Here is a 17,434-nt window from a genome sequence, read left to right as displayed (position 1 = left end):
ACTATTCATAAATAAACCGCCTACATAATAATAGCCAGGAATTAGTCCATCCTCCAAATTTAAGACTCACTGATATGTTTGTCAATAACAACTAAAGCTGTAAGCATGACTGATTCAGGAACTGGGAAAACAAAGGAAAAGAGAAAAAGCAGGTATCAGTTAGACCAGCCTAAGGGGAGTTTTCTTAAGATTTTCAATTCAAATTAACAGAGAAGTTTCATGGGAACCATTCTCATGACCCCTTGTAACTCCAAGGAGAAGGCAGTATGCACTGTGGAACTATGCTTACACCATATCTCGATGTAGAAGATCACAGAATCATAAAACTAATTAGGTTGTGCGAAACCTCCAGAAGTCACCATGTTCCACCTCCTGCCCAAAGCAGGGCTGACTTCAAAGGCTGATCAGGAGGAACACACCTGTTCTGCTCAAATGTAAGCGCCTGCAATCATCAACCCTGCTGGTCTTGCTATACATCTATAAATATACATTTATTTGTACTCGTGGTGAGCAGCTACCAACATGAGCTGGTTCACCAATTCCCTTTGGTGACATCCAGGAGCCACTGACATGCAAACTGCCATTCTGGAATCCAGGAGCAAGGGTGAGTACAGAGGAACAGAGCAGATCACTTGTGCGAGAGCTACTGGTAGAGGTCATTACTTAGCATCAATAAGCATAGGTCACATACATTACTAGAAAATCCAGTTCTTTCAAACTGTCTGAAGACTCTAGAGAAACATTATCAAGTATACACGACACATTTTCACAGTTTCTTTCCACACAACAAAAGAAAAAATTTTGCTAAAAAAAAACACAGACAAAAAAAAAAAACATGAAAAGCAAACATGAATTAAAAAAACTATCATTGTCTCAGTCTGAAAAGACTGGACTGCTTGCTAAAGAGGATGAGTTGTGAGGTAGACCAAACTCCTCTCTCTCTGCAATTGTAATGTCAATTTAAGGGGCTTTACTCGAGGAAAATGTGGAAAAAAAAACAGGAGAAATAACAACCCTTTATTAAGAAATATATAAATGTTGGTACAAAAAGAAAGAAAGAAAAAAAAAAGAAGAAAAAAAAAAAGTAACACAAAACACAACAACACCAGCAACAACAACCACAACAACAAGTCTAAAAGAATACTCCTCTGTCCTTTAACACGGTCCTAATTGCGGTCGGCAGGGGGCGCTGTCGGGCCGCTGAAGCTGTAGGACCTGCAGTACCCGGTCGTGGTCGGCAGGGGGCGCTGTTGGGCCGCTGGAAGGTGCAGGACCTGCAGTACCCGGTTGTGGTCGGCAGGGGGCGCTGTTGGGCCGCTGGAAGGTGCAGGACCTGCAGTACCCGGTCGTGGTCGGCAGGGGCGCTGTGGGCTCCGGCAGTCACCCGCGGGAGAAAGGGGACCGGAGGGGTGGTCCCAGGCCGCGTGGGGGAAGCCGAGGAGATGGGGGGTCCTCGTCTCCGTGGGGACAAAAAGGAAGGCAGGCCGCCCACTCCCACGGGAACTCACCGCTGTCTCGAGTGGCAAGAACTCACTGCAGTCTCAAGTGGTGGTGTCTCCAAAACTCCTCTCCCGCAGGCAAGCAAAACTCTCCGATGAAACACAGCAGCTCCGGCGGGCGGGACAGTCAGGCAGGTCAAAGCCGACAGGACAAGAGGTCGAACTCCCCAGGATTAACAGCCAAAAAGGGAACTAAACCTCCAGTCCCCCTCCCCAACAAACTGCCTGTCTGCACCCAGCGAGACAGCCACACACCACCCCTCTCACCTTCCCGGCCAGGGCTCCCCCTGCTCCGCTTCCCCGCCCAGCCTTTTCTTTCTCCTAAGTGGGCAATCGACCCAGGCTAGCTACATCTTTAGTAATGCTAATAACCTCCCTTCCCCCCGCTCACTGTTTCTTTACCTTGGAGTGGGGCAGGGGGAAGGAAAATTCCCCTGATTTCCTAATCTACAACATTATCCACCCCTAATTTTTCTTCCCCATGCTGCCACACTTCACCAGGTTAAATCTTCGATCCTTATACGTACATGCAGTATTCCAACTGTATACACGTCCACTAATAGGTAGATACACATACAGATACAGGTGCAGGGTTACATACAGATACAAGTATACAGTTACAGCCAACTCACCCCAGAGTAAGGTTTCCCTGAGGTATGCACCGAGTTTCTCCATCTTCCTGCATCACCCACCAGGTGCAGCCGGGCCCTTGGGCAAAAACAATCCCACGAATGGGTTTGTCTTTGCTCGAGGTAGGGTCAACCCAAACCTTTTTCCCTAACACACCCCTCGCGTGAATCACGGGGACCTTATCTCCATCCACGGTGTGGAGGGACTCTGACTGGGCAGGACCGGCTCGGTTGATGGAACCTCTGGTGTTAACTAGCCATGTAGCCTTTGCTAGATGCTGGTCCCAGTTCTTGTCTGTCCCTCCACCCAACGCCTTCAGGGTGGTTTTCAACAGTCCATTATGTCGTTCAACTTTCCCTGCGGCTGCTGCGTGGTATGGGATGTGGTACACCCACTTGATGCCATGTTCCCCTGCCCAGGTGGCAACTAAGCTGTTTTTGAAATGAGTTCCATTATCTGATTCAATGCGCTCTGGGGTACCATGTCGCCACAGGACTTGCTTTTCGAGGCCCAGGATGGTATTCCGGGCAGTAGCGTGAGGCACCGGATACGTCTCCAGCCATCCAGTGGTGGCTTCCACCATAGTAAGCACATAGCGCTTACCTTGGCGGGTTCGTGGCAGTGTGATGTAATCGACTTGCCAGGCCTCCCCATACCTGTACTTACTCCAACGTCCACCATACCATAGGGGCTTGAGTCTCTTAGCCTGTTTAATGGCAGCGCAGGTCTCACAGTCATGAATAACCTGGGAAATAATGTCCTTGGTTAAGTCCACCCCTCGGTCTCGTGCCCATCTATGGGTGGCATCTCTGCCCTGATGGCCTGAGGCATCATGGGCCCACCGTGCTAGGAACAACTCTCCTTTGTGCTGCCAGTCTAAGTCCACCTGTGACACCTTGACTCGTGCAGCTCGGTCTGCTTGTTCATTGTTGCGATGCTCCTCATTGGCTCGGCCTTTGCGCACATGGGCGTCTACGTGGCGGACCCTCACAGTGAGCTTCTCTGTTCGGGTAGCGATGTCTTGCCACGTATCAGCAGCCCAGATGTGTTTTCCCCCGCGTTTCCAATTGGCCTTCTTCCATCTGTCCAACCATCCCCACAGAGCATTAGCTACCATCCACGAGTCAGTGTAGATGTAAAGCTTTGGCCACTTCTCCCGTTCAGCAATGTCCAATGCCAGCTGGACAGCTTTGAGCTCTGCGAATTGACTCGATTCTCCTTCCCCTTCAGTAGCTTCTGAAACTTGTCGGGTGGGACTCCATACAGCTGCTTTCCATTTGCGCTTCGTTCCTACAAGGCGACAGGAACCGTCAGTGAAGAGGGCGTAGCGTGCTTCTTCTTTCGGTAGTTTATCGAATTCTGGAGCTTCTTCAGCCCGTACCGCCTGCTCTTCTGCTTCCTCATCTGCTAGACCAAAACTCTCGCCTTCCGGCCAATTTGTGATGACTTCTAGGATCCCAGGGCGATTCAGATTTCCAATACGGGCACGCTGTGTGAGCAGAGCGATCCACTTACTCCATGTGGCATCAGTGGCATGATGCGTGGTGGGTGCCTTTCCCTTAAACATCCAGTTCAGCACTGGTAGTCGAGGTGCCAAGAGCAGCTGTTCTTCTGTGCCAATCACCTCAGAGGCAGCTTGTACTCCTTCATAAGCCGCTAGGATCTCCTTCTCTGTTGGGGTGTAATTGGCTTCAGATCCTCTGTAGCTTCGGCTCCAGAACCCAAGTGGGCGACCTCGAGTCTCACCAGGCACCTTTTGCCAGAGGCTCCAGGAGAGACCTCTATTCCCAGCTGCAGAATAGAGTACATTTTTCACATCTGTCCCTGTCCTGACTGGCCCAAGGGCTACAGCATGTGCAATCTCTCGTTTAATCTGTTCGAATGCCTGTTGCTGTTCAGGGCCCCACTGGAAATCATTCTTTTTTCGGGTAACTAGATAGAGAGGGCTTACGATTTGACTGTACTCCGGGATATGCATCCTCCAGAAACCTATGGCACCCAGAAAAGCTTGCGTTTCCTTCTTGCTGGTTGGTGGGGCCATGGCTGTGATCTTATCGATGACTTCTGTCGGGATCTGACGACGCCCATCTTGCCATTTCACCCCCAGGAACTGGATTTCTCGGGTAGGTCCCTTAACTTTACTCTTCTTTATGGCGAAACCAGCTCCCAGGAGGATCTGGATGATTTTCTTCCCTTTCTTGGAAACCTCCTCTGCTGTGTCCCCCCATATGATGATGTCATCAATGTATTGCAGGTGTTCTGGAGCCTCACCCTTCTCTAATGTGGCCTGGATCAGTCCATGGCAGATGGTGGGGCTGTGTTTCCACCCCTGGGGCAGTCGGTTCCAAGTGTACTGCACACCCCTCCAGGTGAAAGCGAACTGCGGCCTACACTCTGCTGCTAAGGGAATGGAGAAGAATGCGTTTGCGATGTCAATAGTGGCATACCACTTCGCTGTCTTGGACTCCAGCTCATACTGGAGTTCCAACATGTCTGGAACAGCAGCGCTCAGCGGTGGGGTGACTTCATTCAGGCCACGGTAGTCCACAGTCAATCTCCATTCTCCGTTAGACTTACGCACAGGCCAGATGGGACTGTTGAAAGGTGAATGGGTCTTGCTGACCACCCCTTGGCTCTCCAGCTCACGGATCATCTTATGGATGGGGATCACAGAGTCTCGGTTCGTCCGGTACTGCCGGCGATGCACTATTGTAGTGGCGGTTGGCACTTGCTGTTCCTCGACTTTCAGCAACCCTACAGCCGAAGGGCTCTCCGAGAGGCCGGGCAGCGAGTTCAACTGTTTAGCCGCCTCGGTCTCCACAGCAGCTATTCCAAAAGCCCATCTATGTCCCTTGGGGTCCTTGAAGTACCCGTTCTTGAGATAGTCAATGCCCAGGATACATGGGGCATCTGGACCAGTCACAATGGGGTGTTTCTGCCAGTCTTTCCCAGTCAAGCTCACTTCAGCTTCCACTATGGTCAACTCTTGAGATCCTCCAGTCACCCCCGAAATGGAAATAGTCTCTGGTCCCACATGTCCCGAGGGCATTAACGTACACTGAGCGCCAGTATCAACCAAAGCCTGATATTTCTGTGGGTCTGACGTGCCAGGCCATCTGATCCACACAGTCCAATAGACACGGTTGTCCCGTGCCTCTACCTGGCTAGAGGCAGGGCCCCCCTAACATTCGTCTCCATCCTGCCAGTCATTGTTTCCCTCTTGCGAATGTCGACGGGAGGTGCCCTCTAGCGAGTCAGATCCCTGCCCGCAGGATACTGGTACGGCACTCACTTTCGCAGACTTCCCCTTTTCTTTCTCTTTCAACTCTTGTACTCGGGCTGCTAGGGCCCGAGTAGGTTTCCTGTCCCACCGGCTCATGTCTTCTCCATGGTCACTTAGGAAGTACCACAACTCAGTTCGTGAAGTCTGTCTGCTCTCTCTAGCTGGGGGGCGTCTGGTTCTCACTGGGGCCGTATGGAGATTGTTTCTCTCAATCCTCTCTTTCAACCCTGTAGTTAATTCCTTGAGTTCATTAACTATTGTCTCTACAGAGGAGATGCGGGCCTGTATCGGTCCTTCGATCATACTGTCGTACAACCGAAGTTTATTTATTACAGACATCACTGGTTCCCGCTTCTCCCCAGCCTCTAATGATGTCAGGTAACCTTTATGTATAGACGGCCCCATACGTGTAAAGCTCCACCACATCTGTGGTGTACACTTAACCTTGTCAGGATCGTTGGTAGGTTGCCCATCCCCCCCAAACAGTACTTCTAGCAATGCCATTTCTCTCAGCCGTAGGATTCCTTCTTCGATGGTCTTCCAACTCTTGGTGTAATGATCTGCCTGCAAGGAATCTCTGTAAATGAACCTCTCTCTCACACCATCCACGAGCCGTGCCCAGAGAGACAGGGGTTTCGATTCCCTCACAAACACCTCCTCAATACCCACATCTTGGGCAATGGATCTCAGGAACCTCGCTTCACCGCCATCAAGGTTTACTGCATCACCTGTAGAGTCCCAAACTCGGATCATCCAGGCCAGAACGGGCTCACTAGGACGACGAGCAACGTCTGCCCGTAAATTCCGGAGGTTATTATACGATAAAGACTCAGTGATGATTTCTGGCTCTGGAGCAGCCGCTTGTGAGGACCCTGCCTCTCCATCATCGTCAACTGGGCGAGCTGATTTGGCTTTACATTTCTTCCTGTGGATAGTGGCAACCTCCGTTGGTTTAGTCTGCCCCTTAGTTTCTGCCTTATCCTGAGTCACCTTGGTATTAGGCGTCTTGTCCTTATCTTTTCCTTTCCCCTGGGAATGCTGCACCATACCAAGCAACTTCCTGTAGGCAATGGCCAAGGCCCCACATGCAGCTACCACCTGCTTCTCCATGGATCCATCACGACACCTCTCCCTCACAACTTTCATTATTTTTATAGGGTTCAGGAGTTGTTCAAGGGTAAGCTTCCATGTCATGGGAGCTGAGCAACTTTCTAGGAATTTACCCATGTCCTCCCATAACCCACGCCATTCGAGGTTTTCCACCCCTGGGTCAGGCTCCTGAACGCCTTCTCGGTAACTCTTGGCCTTGGTTTGGTATATCAGGTATGCTATAGTGGCACAATTTAGGATGAAAAGCCCAACCACTGAAATGTCTCGGATATCTAAAAATGATTTAAACTTCCCAGAGACCATTGTATTGTATCCAAAAGGGAACTGAATAAAGGGTTGGGCGCGTGCATTCCCCTGTGTGTCCCCATAAGAATGGGTACTATTATCCTCAAAACCCCAGAGAAAACAGCTTAGGCTAGAGCAGTAGCGCATCCTTGAGGATATGTTCCGGATGAAAACCACAGGTGCTGAGTTTGCCGTGTCATATATCAAATGCACAATCTCGAAGGTACTTATTGCAATGTAAGTACTAGTATCCGAACTGAAACACGTTGACAGGTGGGACAGGTATCTTGGCATGGTTATATGCCAGAGGAAAGCAACAACCCCTAACATCATGGTGCCTACAAGTTCAAAAAACGCGGGTCAATCACACGAGCGCGTAACTCACACAAAGGGTAGTTATTCTTTTTCCACCTTTCCTCTTTCCAGGCCCCACGTTGGGCGCCAAAAATGTCTCAGTCTGAAAAGACTGGACTGCTTGCTAAAGAGGATGAGTTGTGAGGTAGACTAAACTCCTCTCTCTCTGCAATTGTAATGTCAATTTAAGGGGCTTTACTCGAGGAAAATGTGGAAAAAAAACAGGAGAAATAACAACCCTTTATTAAGAAATATATAAATGTTGGTACAAAAGAGAAAGAAAAAAAAAAAAAAGAATACTCCTCTGTCCTTTAACACGGTCCTAATTGCGGTCGGCAGGGGGCGCTGTCGGGCCGCTGAAGCTGTAGGACCTGCAGTACCCGGTCGTGGTCGGCAGGGGGCGCTGTTGGGCCGCTGGAAGGTGCAGGACCTGCAGTACCCGGTCGTGGTCGGCAGGGGCGCTGTGGGCTCCGGCAGTCACCCGCGGGAGAAAGGGGACCGGAGGGGTGGTCCCGGGCCGCGTGGGGGAAGCCGAGGAGATGGGGGGGTCCTCGTCTCCGTGGGGACAAAAAGGAAGGCAGGCCGCCCACTCCCACGGGAACTCACCGCTGTCTCGAGTGGCAAGAACTCACTGCAGTCTCAAGTGGTGGTGTCTCCAAAACTCCTCTCCCGCAGGCAAGCAAAACTCTCCGATGAAACACAGCAGCTCCGGCGGGCGGGACAGTCAGGCAGGTCAAAGCCGACAGGACAAGAGGTCGAACTCCCCAGGATCAACAGCCAAAAAGGGAACTAAACCTCCAGTCCCCCTCCCCAACAAACTGCCTGTCTGCACCCAGCGAGACAGCCACACACCACCCCTCTCACCTTCCCGGCCAGGGCTCCCCCTGCTCCGCTTCCCCGCCCAGCCTTTTCTTTCTCCTAAGTGGGCAATCAACCCAGGCTAGCTACATCTTTAGTAATGCTAATAACCTCCCTTCCCCCCCGCTCACTGTTTCTTTACCTTGGAGTGGGGCAGGGGGAAGGAAAATTCCCCTGATTTCCTAATCTACAACATGTGGTTAAACCCAGATTGGTGTAAATCTCATCACTGAATTAATTTGTGTTACTTTGTGGTTTTTAATAGGGATTGTGACTCAGTCATAGCCTAATGCAAAGTATAAGAGAACTCCATCACAAACACACTTAGTGCAACCTTCAAAATGGAGAACAAAACCTGAAAAAAACAAAGGTGAGAGCCAAGATAAGCATAAAGAATTAAAAGGATGTTACAGAGGCAGTTCTTCTGTGGTTTGAGAATGACTGAGTTGTTGCAATGGTCCTGCTAACTTTTTCCTCAGTTCCAAATGATCAATTGACAGTGCACAAGTATAATCCCTACTAAGACAGATGTAAATGGGGAAGAAAAAAACATGTTATACATATTTGTATGTGGATTGTGAAAGTCAGTGGTAGATACAAATAACAACACAGTGTCCATATCTGATAGTTTTTTAGGTAATTACATAATGCCACAGTGCACAACATTGTGGTTTTAAATAAAACCTCTTACGAGAAAAGACAGAGAACATTTCTTAGTCTCTTGTGAAACTAGTTATGCTCCAGATGACAACAGATTATCTTACACCTTATAAATCAGTCTAAACAGAATATGATTTTCCCTAGGGAATAAGTTTGCTTTAGAAAACTGTTTAAAATAGGGGGAATCAGATCAATTAACTGTTCTATAAGGTCTGTTAGTCCTTTTCTCTCTCCCCATTCTACCCCTCCCTAGACTATGCAAGCTAAACAGTTTGTGATGCTGTGAATTTACTTTGCCTGTCTTTTCCATGTTCAAGTGGCTGCTTTGCTCAGGCTACCAGTGATCACTTTGTGGCTTAAGGAACGATGACGGTACAGATACATATTAAACTACTCCCTAGCTAAGATACTGTCACTAAGTCTCTTCCCTAAAAATTGATTAAGCTTGTTTAATGTGAATTCATTGTGTCTTCCACTGTATTTGCCTTACTTACAATCATTGTTTATCTGGAAGGAGATATTCACCCTCTGCTTTATTAGATGTTATTACTACAAAGCAATCAATTTCATGGAAATGAATAGTGTGCTCCCACATGTTTGGGTTTGGGTTTTTTTTATGTAGATAAAGATGGTTCTTCCCCTACTAGGCTCCTATGTGCTTGGGCATTGTCTTTTTAGAATCCTGTTGATTCCAAAGGCTGCACTGTGCATCTCCTGCTATTTACAAATTGAAAACTCAGAAAATCAAATAAGAGCTATGCACAGCATTTTGTTGTTTGCCTCCATTGCCCTGAGTCAGGCTTTGAGCCAGAATGTCTGTACTTTTCTATACCTGAAGCTGACACAGCTTTGAGGAAAAAAACACAATACCTGTCTTTTGATATTGCACTGGATACTTACAGCTGCTTCTAAAACAATGGACAATTTAAAGGAAATACTAATAAAAGTATTAGCATGTGACTCAGAAGAGGCAAAGGCAAGGGCCATTAAATAGTACAACTTTTAAGATGTGAAGGTTTGCTAAAGACTACAAACATCCAAGGCTTTATCAGATAAGTTAAGCATTGGGAGTTTTGAATAAGGTAGACCAAAGGTGTATTGGGGCACAAAGCTGACTAGCTAGCCAGCTGTAGCAAGGCCCCCACTCCCTTATCTACCTCTGTTTCTGTGTGAATAAATGGGAAAAATGATGCTGATTTTCTCTCGCTCAGTGTTTACAAATCCTTCATTAAATGTTCCACAGTTAAAAATTGTATAACATAGTACTTCTGAAACACAGACTAGGAATACAGTAGAACTGTAAAACAACAGGCAGAAAATGGAAATCTTTTTTCCCAAAGTTCCCAAATTTGATATGAAAAGTGTTATGGGATTCCTGTCCAAATGGGACTTAATGTTAGGTAACTCCAGTAAACCACATGGTATTTAATTTACCTTCAGTGCTTTAAAAAAAAAAAAGAATGATCAGTCATGGGAGAAGTCAGATCTGTGGTTCCTGAGATACAGTCACAGCCCAAAACCACTAAACAGTTTCTCCTCGCTTAAAATGGACTTCTGCATATGGCAAGGTGCCATTCAATCCCCCTGCATTATTAAAGTGTTAAAAAAAAATACACTTTGAACTCTTTTCCAGCCAATTTTTGTGATCCTTTTAAACATTGCCTATTAGAGCACAATTGAACTTTCTCTATATCTGTCCATACCAGGGTAGAATACAGATTTGATTCACTTCAGGGGAAAAAAAGATGGACTAAAGAAATATAGATTAATACTTTCTGAATAAATATTCAAATATCCTTAGACGCACATTTACACCAAATGCATTACAGTTGCTGCAGTTCTGTTGAGTTGGCGTGGCAGGATGGGTTGATGCAGGGAGAGCAGCCTACCTCAGCTTCAGCAAGGCTTTTGACAGTGTCTCCCATAACATCCTCGTAGGTAACCTCAGGAAATGTGGCTTGAATGGACAGAGGAGGTGGATCAAGAACTGGCTGAATGGCAGAGCTCAGAAGGTCATGACAGTGGAATAGAATCCAGTTGGAGGCCTGTAGTCAGTGGTGTTTCCCAGGGATCACTACTGGGTCTGGTCTTACTCAGCTTTTTCGTCAAAAGCCTGGATGAAGTAATAGAATGTACCCTAAATAAGGCTGCTGATGATACAAAACTGGGGGGAGCAGCTGGTACACCTGAAAGCTGTGTTGTCTCAGTAGGACCTTGGTAGGCTGGAGAACTGGGCGTAGAGAAACCTAATGCGGTTCAACAAGGGCAAATGTAGTGTCCTGAACCTGGGGAGGAATAACCCCAAATATTACAGGTTGTGGGGGCAAGTCTATTAAAGGACAGCTCTGCAGCTCAGCTTCTACAGAGAGGGACCCAGGAGTCTTGGTGGGTGACAAGTTGACCATGAGCCAGCAGTGTGCCCTTGTGGTCAAGGGGCAAATGGTATACTGGGGTACATTGGGAAGAGTGGAGCAGCAGGCTGAGGGAGGTGATCCTCTCCCCTCTAGTCGGCCTTAGTGAGAACTCATCTGGAGTGCTGTGTCCAGTTCTGTGCTTCTTAGTACAAGAAAGATAGGGAGGTACTGGAGAGGGTCCAGCAGAGGTCACAGAGATGATGAGCGATCTGGAACATCTCTCTTATGAGGAGAGACTGTGAAAGCTGGACTTGTTTAGTCTAGAGAAGACTGAGAGGGGATCTCATTAATGCATATAATTATCTCAAGGATGGGTGCCAAGAGGATGGTGCCAGACTCTTTTCAGTGGTGCACAGAAACAGGAGGAGGAGCAATGGACACAAACTAAAACACAAGAAATTTCATCTCAACATGAGGAAAAAATTATTTACATTGAGGGAAGCAGAACACCGGAACAGGCTTCCAGGGAAGTTGTGGCATCTCCTTCTCTGGAGACATTCAAACCCCACCTGGATGAGTTCCTCTGTCACCTACTCTAGGTGGCCCTGCCTTGGCAAGCCAGCTGGACTGGATGATCTTCAGAGGTCCCTTCAACCCCTAACAATTCTATGATTCTGTGAGTTTCTTAGCCAGTGATTGCAATATTGACTGTAGCTCTTCCTTTGACACATTACTCATGATCTCCAAACATTTTAAAACAAATTATGCATGTTTCAGTGGGCTATTTTGTTTCATCCCACTCTATTGGGAAAACTGAGATATCAAGTCTGAGCCAGCTGAAACTTTGAGTGTCAGTGAGAACGTTATACTTGCATTTCATTAGCCATATAAAGATTTTGTGTCTTATAATTTGCAGAGGGCAATGCATCTCTTCTCCATCAGCCTGGCTCTGCAAAGCACTGTCCTTCTAACTCTACGCAGGTGCAAAGGTATGAATGCTGGTTCCTTACAGGATCGTATCTGTTTGTGTCATAATGGCATAAATTAAGGCCTGTTGTCCACACATGAATCTTCTCTATGCTGACAGATGCCTTTTATTAGCATAGGCTATCCAGCCCCGATTTCTATTCTGAAGAACCGCATCACCCAATTAAACTGATGACCTTCACATGACTGGTGAATGTTCATATATAACCACAAAAATAGCAAACAATGAACCAGCAGGTAGAACCAATAAACTAAGAGTTCCCTTGTCTCTTTCCAAGCAGAATCCAAGTAGTCCCAGTGATTGTAATGAGATTACATTCTGCAAACAGAAATAATGGCAGATTGTTTCATAATGGTAAAAGTCACAAACAGCAACAGAGGAGTATTTATTTCTGATTGATGTAATTTAACTGAAACACTTAGAACTTACATTACAAGAAAAGAAAACCAAAAAGACAAACAACTTTTTTCAATAATATTTCAAATCAATTCCTGCCACACAAATTTATAGCTTGCTAACTTCAATTGCTTAAGCCACTTGCAGGCCAAAAGTGAAAATTTAGGTCAAACATTACTGGTTTATTTTCACTGAGTTATAGGACAACTATTTAGTCATTACACATTGCCAGGAATATTGTCCAAATCAGATCTTGAAGAAGTTCAACATGTTCTTTTGTGTGCAGCTTCAAAAGTAAGGAAAAATTACAGGGATAAAAATGGCAGAAAAAGGCTTGAGCACAGACAAAACAGTGAAAAAAAATATATACTTCAATTTCTAGAAATGCAAAGCAGGGGAAACTGAGCTTTTCAAGACTATTGTCAGGGAGCAAGATTACTAACATTTATCAGCAGCTAAATGCTCTGAAGTGTCACTCCCTGCTGCCTAACATTTTGTCGTGGGTGCTGAGCAGACTAATCCAAAAGCCCATACAACATCCATTCGCATGTCAAGTGGAACATTTTGAGTCAAAATATGTCTTACCTAGATGGATAGTTAAAACAACTGATAAAATACATTGTGTAGTATCATAAGCTCACTGAAAGAAACCTGTTTTTCACGTTGGAAAAGCGGGTCATGGATGCAAGTACAAATCAATAATAGGTGAATGGATTCATGAGAAGTATCAACTTTTTATAATTCTTTTTTCAGGTGCTAGAAAAGGTGCTAGGAAAAAAAATTATTTAATTTTGCACTTGACAGCACCTTGTCAGGTTAGCTTAATTATTTATTATTTCTGATTAGGTGCTCTCTTTCCTGTCTTTATGCAGTGAGTCTCTGAATACAGAATCATACAGGGTGGAAAAAGCCTCCAGAGTTCTTAAGTCAAACCTCCTTTGTGAAGCAGGCCCAGCTGGAGCAGGTTGCTCGGGATCCTGCCCAGATATGTTCTTAATGTTTGTTGTTTTGATGCAGCAAAATGTGAAAGAAAACACTTTAAAATAGGTCCAGGTTATAAAACCAGAGAATTGGCAGCAAACCTGAGTGGCGCATCCAATACCTGTATCAGCTGGAACTTTACAAAATAAGTATGCATATGTCTAGACTTCCAGCTGTCCTTGGCCATTTTGCCTGAACAAACTGTAAAAAATTCTATTCTCGGGAGAGATTTCCTAGAACAAGAAGTTACATTATTTTTTTTTCAGTGTGGAGCAAAACACTCATTTCTCTTTTCCAGCCAAGTAAATTTCTTGCAAGAATATTGTTTTTTTTTCATGTTTTATAAGAGTACAGAAAACCAGATGTTATAGTTGAATGTAATTGTGTTTAGTCCTAGAACAATAGCTTGAAAAATGTAACTGCCATTCATAACGATTGTGAGCCCCACTTCTGGTAAGAGGTATAGCACAAATATTGTTAAAGTCTCAGCTAGGAATTCTCTAGTTTAAAATTCCTGTTGGAGTACAGCCAGGCTTGTCACTTCCCCCTCTCCGCCCCCCCCCCCCCCCCCCCAAATTGCTTCTTTAGGCCGAGTGTACTTAAACAGACATTATCTTTTCAGATGTCCTGGTGATATTGAAATTAATCCCAGTGACAAATTCCCTTCAGTTCAACACAGGCAAGATTTCAGCATATATGTTTATAAAACATTTCTTCACAGTACCCTCAAAAAATTCCAACCTTTTCCACCTGCCTCTTGAGCCTACCATAATTTATTACTGTACAACTAACCCTTCATGACACACCTTATAAACCTTCACAGCCACATTCAAAAGCCTTTCAAGATTATTAAAACTTTTTGTTAGTTTCCTAGGAAAACAAGGTTTATACAGCCATGCTGCCTGTTCCTCTGTGTGCTCATCCCATTGTCTTTGAACACATTTTTCAATTTCAGCCAAATCTGATGGAAACTACAGGTCTCACAGGCATTGCATCCACTCGAGGTAATACCCTTGAAGTACAAACACACAGTCCAGTGCTGCTTCCCCCTGGGGCTTTAAACTTAATGGTTCTCTTCATGTGGCTTGACAACCTTGTACTTGGCCTGAAAAAAAGCATGGTGTGCTCTGTGCCTTACAAGGGCAGTTAAATGGCGTTTGACAGGGTGGCACTCTGGGCGTCGTACCTGGGCACAGGTGATTTGGGGAAGACAGCTGCTGTAGGTTCCACGGACTCTGTTACCGACAGGGTGGCAGCTTGCTATGACAAGAAAAGAATCGTGATGACAGGTGTTTTGGGGCTGTCTGTGCGCTCCCACACGGGAACAAAACGTCCCTGTGGACCTTTCCAGCTTTGAAGCTCCTGCAGAGCCGTGCAGGAAGTGCAGCCAGGAGCTGGCCAGGGGCAACCAGGGACAGGACGAGAGGACAGAGCCTCAAGCTGCGCCAGGGGAGGTTTCAGTTGGACATCAGGAGGAATTTCTCCACAGAAAGGATGACTAGGCTTTGGAATGGGCTGCCCAGGTAGGTGGTGGAGTGGCTGGACGTGGCACTTAGTGCCATGATCTAGTTGACAAGGTGGTGCTCGGTCACAGGTTGGACTCGGTGACCCCAGAGGTCTTTTCCAATCTAACTGATTCTGTGATTCCGTGGGTTCACGCTGCCCTCTCTGCGAGAGGAGCGGGGCGGAGGCGCTTGGCCCCGCCGGGCCGCCGTCGGGGGCGGGCCCGCGCCGCAGTCATGGCGGCGCCCGTGGTGCCGGAGAGCGACAGGTACCGGCGCTGCGGCTCCCCCGGGCTGCGCTGTCCCGGGCCGGGCGGGACAGGGCGGGGTAGGGCAGGGCGGGGCGGCTCCCGCCGCGGTGCTGGGACGCGGCAGGGACAGGGCCCCTCTGACCGCCCCCTGTCCTTCCGCGCAGCATCCGCAGGGCCGTGTCGCTGCTCAACGCCGTGGACTCCGGCCGATTCCCGCGGCTGCTCTCCCGCCTTCTCCAGAAGCTGCACCTGAAGGTTGGCGGGGCGCGGAGGGCCTGCGGGGCCGTGTCCCGCCGGGAGGGGCGGGAGCGGGGCCGGGCCCGGCGGCGCTGGGGCCGCGCGGCTGCGGGCGGAGCCTGATATTTCCTCGATTAGAGGATTTTAGGTCTTGATTTCATTCATCACTAATTTTTCAGAACTATTTCAGGTGGATTAAGTAAGAGCCGGTAACTACTGGCAGAAGGTGAATGGCGTGAGGGCGAGTGATGCTCGTAAATAACCCGAGGCCTCCTGGCGCCAGTGCCTCAGGGCGCTGTCAGGACACGCGAATTCCTTGGCCTTTGGCACAAACCACGCTCCTGCCCTCGCGAGTGTTGTCCACAAAAATCGGATTCGTTACCTTGTATGCAGCAAGCCAACAATTGCACACTCGAGAGAGACACTGATTGTTTATTTCAGAGTTGTGCAAGGCTGGGTGCCTGGTGGAATTTCACAAATCAAACACACCAACTATCAAAACTTTTTTACTATTTATACATTTTAGCAAACAAAGGAATTAGTGTTCCGTTGCCGCAAGTTACATAGTAGTCTTATTACTTCGTATCCTGTCTTCTATTGGTTAGTGATTCCATCGCTTCTCATGCTAATTAGTCCACATGCTCAGTCTCTTGCTTTTGGATCGGTGGGTTACTTGGGTCTGTGGCTGTGGGTCTGTGGTCGTGCTCTCCTGTTGCCAGAATTACCTTTTACCCGGTCGGAGTGGATTCCGCACGGTTGCTGAGTTGGCTTTGTTAGTTTCTTCCTTATCTTTGGAGTTCTGCCAAATGTCTTTGTGGACCCTAAATTCTGCATTTTTTGTATCCACTATCAGTGATACATCCTTCTTCCCAAGCTTTGTTAACCTCCCCCTAGGTCTGAGATCCCTGAAGCATGCGAACCCTAAACCTTAAAAACGCAATTCTACTGCAAGTAATTTGTTTTTCTAACACCTGGACATCACTTAGAGCTTGTTAGCTGCTCTCTGTTTTGTGGATTAAATCTCCTTTCTTGATGTTTAGGCTTCAAAATATACAAAGATCAAACATCAGAGAACATCCTTTGTAAGGAAAATTTTATGTATACCACATTGTACATCATGAGCGAAACACTAAATGCATATTTTTGTTTATTTTTCTGCATTTCTGTATATCCGTCAACCAAAACCACCTGTGAAACTGAGGTTAAAAATAAAGCCCAGAACTTTTAGTGAATATTTTTGTCACCTTTACAGAAGATATTTGTAATTGCAGAATAAATAAAAAAATAATAAAATAAATCAGTAGTAAGTTTCATTGTACAGTGCCAAAATGTCAAATGAAGACTAGGTCTAAACTTTGCACTAAATATTGCAGCAGAAACTGTAAGATAAATCTTACACCAGAAATATATTTTGTCATTTTTGTTGTCTTTCAGTGTTAGATTTTGTTTATTCCCTTGTTTTGTGTCCAGAAAAAGTAGAATAAGAAATACAGAATTTGTTTTCTGTACACATGCTACAAACTAAATGTTAAAATATTACAGGTTAGGAGCAACATGGAAAAAAATGTGAATGTATTAAAGGTTATAATTCTGAGGCTATAAGGATTCATTTGATTCAATTGCTGAGTTTTTTTTCCTATCAAAATTACTAGCTTGGATGTTGCTGTTATTGCAGAGTTTTGTCGGTTGTTTTGCATGGATACTAACTCATCGTTAAATCCGAACTGTCACTAACTTCTTTTTTTTGTTTGGTTTGTTTGTTCTTTTTTACTACTCCATAGCATTTTAGTAGCTCTTCACAGTTTTAATCAATATTTACATGAGGGACGTGGTCTTTGTAATTTAACCAACTCAATCTCCTGAGTAGTTTGGCTGACCTTTCTAAAGTATTGAAGTATTTAGAGCTGGTTAAATTGCTGGAAACTTTAAATGAACTCACTTTCCTTAACAAAGCAGACACTCTGTGTTTCCCTCCAACAGCAAATGATTCAAATAATGTTTCCATTTTGATACTCTTGTTATGTATGTTGCAATCATTGAAATTTG

At 46.2% G+C, this 17,434-nt stretch overlaps 1 long non-coding RNA gene across 2 annotated transcripts; it reads left to right on the top strand.

Moving 5' to 3' along the window:
• The first annotated feature begins 15,077 nt into the window (after positions 1 to 15,077).
• LOC113997340 lies at positions 15,078 to 17,367 on the top strand. Of its 2 annotated transcripts, none has more exons than XR_003544081.2 (3): positions 15,078 to 15,169; positions 15,316 to 15,406; positions 15,579 to 17,367. It is a non-coding gene; the product is annotated as an uncharacterized LOC113997340 (long non-coding RNA). The 2 variants fall into 2 exon arrangements; XR_005566170.1 differs by having other exon boundaries at positions 15,568 to 17,367.
• The last annotated feature ends 67 nt before the right edge of the window (positions 17,368 to 17,434 follow it).

The sequence above is a fragment of the Pipra filicauda genome, unplaced genomic scaffold (assembly GCF_003945595.2).
Source record: "Pipra filicauda isolate LSUMZ 115617 unplaced genomic scaffold, ASM394559v2 scaffold64_size3178608_pilon, whole genome shotgun sequence".
In the NCBI taxonomy this organism is placed as follows: domain Eukaryota; kingdom Metazoa; phylum Chordata; class Aves; order Passeriformes; family Pipridae; genus Pipra; species Pipra filicauda.
Note: the sequence above shows the minus strand (reverse complement) of the source record. Positions and strands in the feature narration are given on the sequence as shown.